The sequence below is a fragment of the Macrobrachium nipponense genome, chromosome 1, assembly GCF_015104395.2.
Source record: "Macrobrachium nipponense isolate FS-2020 chromosome 1, ASM1510439v2, whole genome shotgun sequence".
Taxonomy (NCBI): domain Eukaryota; kingdom Metazoa; phylum Arthropoda; class Malacostraca; order Decapoda; family Palaemonidae; genus Macrobrachium; species Macrobrachium nipponense.
In genome coordinates, this window is record NC_087200.1 from 136,520,252 (window position 1) to 136,525,251 (window position 5,000).

Below are 5,000 nucleotides of genomic sequence, written 5' to 3' on the forward strand. Positions count from 1 at the left end.
GTATGAGTTCAAAGATGCAGACTATCTGAAAAGTGCAGTACAGGAATTGAACCATATGAGTTGTTCTGATTCGCCTCATTTTCAGTTTCTTCATTCTCAGTTACAGTTATTACTCACTCATCCAAAAGGCCGTCGCTTTGACAGAATCTTTATGTTCTTGGTGCCGAACTCCCATAACATTTCACCACTGCATCTAAAAATGTATTGCTACGAAAGTCTGGTTCAGTTGACGTAGAGTGGAACTGTTGAAAAAACTTCTCTCCTGTAGTCTACATGATAAAAACTTGGAGCAACTTTTTCAAAAACTAAACCTCAGCAGCGTCTTGTCAACATTCTTTTGATGAAGTGAAGCTCACAGAAACACTTAGGTACTCAGGTGGTCGTTGTTGTTGGTTACGCTCAAAATGGTTCTGTGATACCGAAGTTCTCGCAACACATGCTTAGTAATTGAAGTTGTCTGCCATTTTGGTGGCCCTAAATATATATTACGCATTTACCCTGTTGCAAAAACTTAATTCAGATCAAACTCAAGGAAATTCTGGTAGAAGCTCTAGTAGCGGTTAGCGATGCTGGTGGTACTATAATTTCTTGTGTAGGTGATAATTGCAACAACAAACGTTGCAAGTTTATGGTAAATTAGGTGGTCTGGTAAAGCTTTCATAAATGCTATAAATTCTCATGCTTTCCTTGTTTTTTGACTATGTTCATTCTTTCAAAAAAAGGTAAGAAATAACTGGATAACCGTTCAGGATAAGGAACTTTCTTTCTAAAAGATGGAAAAACATATGTTGCACGATGGAAGGACATAGAAGCACTGTACGATGAAGACAGGAGAAAAACAGCATCCGTCTACCAAGATCACATACACAGCTGTGTACCCAAAGCCTTTGCAGAGACAAAGCGTGCCTTTTTGTTTGTCAAAATCTTCAATGACAAAACTGTTGCTGCCCTTTCAACTCTAAAGGATAAACTTGGCATTAGCGAGGGCACCATCATTTTTGTTAAGAATGATCACTGATTGGTTCCACATGATGAATGTGAAAGATCGGTATTCCGGTATTAACATGCGTGATGATTGTCGTCAACCATGGACCAATAATTGCACTACTTTCAAGAAACTTAATGAAACTTGTGATGTTATATCCTCTTGTGCATGGTCAGGTGGTCGAGGTCGGACGCAAAAGCTCACAAAGCAAACTGCAGAGGCATTGGTGCTGTCTACAAGAGCCAACATGAGGTGCAGAGTGGCTATTGACTCAGTACAAGTTCACCTATGTGCTACCTGGTGTGTTTGCTGATGAGGCCCTTGAAAGTTCTTTGGCCAAGCCAGACAACGCAATGGGGGTAATTTCTACATTGACATTGTAGATATCAAGGCAGCTGCAGCAACCAAGAACCTCCATGCACTTTTGATATACGAGTCTACGCCGCACCAGTCTAATGATGTGCCTTGTACCTCTAACATTTGCATTGATGATTATCACTTTGACATCACTATTGCTGACATGAAGACCTAGTTCAATCTAATGACAGTATCAAACATAAAATATTTTTCTAGCTGGATATCTGGAACACAAATTTCGAGGTAATATTTTATTTTGAGTGTCGAAACGGAAGATAACGACGACCATCATATTAATTCAGTGTTTGTCACAAAACTTAAGCAGAGGTGGACTAACTGTACTCTAACTCTCAACAGTGCATTTTGTACACTCAGCCTATAAACTTTTTGATGAGTTGCAACTTGCATTGCTGCCGAGCTCATCTCAGCCAAACTTAATCTTGTATCGATAGTCCAATGGTTGCAATTCAAGGAGGCATGCCTTACTCTGTCAAAACATTTTTTTGAAAGCATTTGTGCTAGACAACAGTGATAAAGAAAGACACCTTGGCTGTTGAGAAGAAAAGAAAAACTATCTGCTAAAACTAAACATGTTACCTAATGTTATTTATATTATGGAAATGTTTTTTCAATGATTTTGTTTCTAGAATAACTATATTGTTTGCTTAGACAGTTCCTGTTGTTTCTCCAGGCTTAACTGTTTATATAGGATTTTAATTCAGTGACAGGGTAACTTAAGGTGTGTTTTTCATTGCTTTAATTGAGAGAATATACAATATTCTGTATGATTTTGTGTTTTTTGTGAGATTTGACCTTAAATGACCTAGATTTGACCTTTAAATGACCTTCAGATGACATCGTAGGAGGTTAAAGTATGACAAATGAACTCTTCGCCCTTCAAAACCCCTTAAGACACCAGAATGAAGGTTCTATCATGTATTTGACACAAATTGTGGGTGGACCCTGACCCAAGTTCCAACTTGGGACCCAAGTTCCAGATACCGAGCATAGAGGGATACCAGTCCTTCTATTTAAGGGGTCTATGGTCTTTATTATAAATCATAATGAAAACTTCGACACATCTGGTCCTGCAGTTCTATTGTCTGTCACATCCTGTCCGGAAGCGACAGCTGTCTGTATGATGTATCCTGTTTCATGAAAATTTGAAGTCAAATGTTATCGCCGTATCTCCGCAACTGGGCCATCGTTAGGGCCTTCCGTCACAACGTCGAAAATCGTAAAAACGTTAACTACTTACGTTATCGCGTGCTGGACACGACTCGACTACGGCTCTTGCGCAGTATGAGTAAGAGTCGAATTTAATCATCCTCTCTCTCTCCCTCTCTCTCTCTCTCTCTCATATATATATATATATATATATATATATATATATATATATATATATATATATATATATATATATATATATATATATATAATATATATATATATATATATATATAATACATATGTATATATAATGTATATAATATAATATATATATATATATTATATATATATAATTTATATATATGTATATAATATATATATATACATTGAATATATATCATATATATATATATATATATATATATATCTATATATATATATATATATATATATATATATATATATATATATATATATATATATATTTCTGTTCCTGTTCCTCTTGTTTTCGTATTATATCTTTCTATTGACAGCCTCACTTTTAAATAAAAAGTTTATATAATTCTTAAACTTGGTGAGGTTGGATTTCTTTGTATTATTAATTTTTTCGTTTGGTCGTTATCATCTATTGATAATAACGACCTTGATGCCAGTTTACAGAATTCAATCAATCTGTCGCGACACTGAAAAAAAAATTTATTCATTGCCTGCCAGACTCCTTAAGTATCGTGATCTGCAAATGGCTTCAACCATAACAAATTCAAGAAGCTGTCAGCACCGGAATTTCTAAATTCCAACATAGTTTCGGAGAATCACGTCAGCATACATAAAAAAAAAGTATTCAAACTTGTATTTGGATATATTAGGTCAGTCAAAAGATATGGTCATTATACACTTTACTCTCCATCATCCAAGAAAATAAATATAAGTAAAAAGTTCTAACTTTTACCTTGAAATAGAAAAAAGAACAAAAAAGTAGAAGCCAGAGGGTTGCAATAAGGTATGTTTGATGATTGGAGGCTGGATGATCAATATACCAATTTGCAGCCCTCTAACCTCAGTAATTTTCAAGATTCGCGGGCAGACAGAAAATGTGCTGACGGATAGACAATGTCATCTCAATAACTTTCCTTATACATAAAACTGAAAGCATTATAAACTTTTAGCTGATAATTCAAATTATGATAGATAAGACAGATGAGAGTTCCGCTATACGAAACGTGTCTTCCACAACCTCATTTTTACAATAACCAGGTTTCACAAGAACAGCATCTGCTTGCTACCAAATTGCTTAACCACCAATTGCATGAATGATGTTGAAGCACCGTACATCATCGACTCAAATTGACTTTACTGATAACTTTCTACTTTTCCGCAGAAGAGCACACTTGTGTGTGGCTATAGCTTGCTTCTTCAGGTGGCGCATTGCAAAACATGACGTTCAAGCACTGGCTTACACAATATTTTCAATATACGGAGACTAAATTTAAAAAAAAAATTAAATGTTTCAACCAAACAGGAACTTTGAAGGTGGGGACTAAACATCAAACTAAATTTCATTATTAGAAGACCAAATACTCTGTTATTATTAAGGTCGAACATGTCCGACGGACTAATATTGTTAGTTCTGACTTTCCCCGCTTCTGACGTCACATCGAACAAACTTCGTCGAGAAAAGAAACGTGGAAAGACTCGCTGATAACGTCACAAGCGAGCACCAACCGGACCCTGCCCATGCTCGTAGTATCGGAACTCCAGACACTGTCTGCTAGACATGGAAGTAGACGATGATGTGGTAGGAACATAATTATGTGTTTCTTGTTCAAAATTACATGAAAATATACTCAGAGTCATAGTTTGACGCAGGTTTAGAATCAATATTCAGAAACAATAGTTTGTGAAGTCTGATTCATAACCAACTCAAAATCCATGTCCATCCGCATATAGGTTGTGAAGGTCAGATTTCATACCAACTCAATCCTGTCCATCCGCATAAAGGTTGTGAATCGATTCAAAAATAACCAACTCAAAACCATGTCCATCCGCATCTAAAGGTTGTGAAGATCAGAATTCATAACCAACTCAAAATCCATGGTCCATACCGCATATAAGGTTGGGTGAAGTCAGAATTCATAACCAACGTCAAAAAATTCCATGTTCCTATCCCGCATATAGGTTTGAAGCAGATTCATAACCATGTAATCCATGTCCCTTCCCGCATATAGGTTGGTGAAGTTCCAGATTCAATAACCAATGTAAAACTCCAAAATTGTCCCATGTGCCAATAGTTGTGAAGTCCAGATTTCATAACACTCAAAATCCTGGGTTCCCATCTGCATGTAAGGTTTGAAGTCAGATTCATAACATGTACAATTCCATGTCCAAATCCCTAACGGTTGTGAAAAGTCCTGATTCCATAACCAACTCAAAATCCTGTTCCCATCCGCATATAGGTTGTGAAGTCTGATTCATAACCAACTCAAAATCC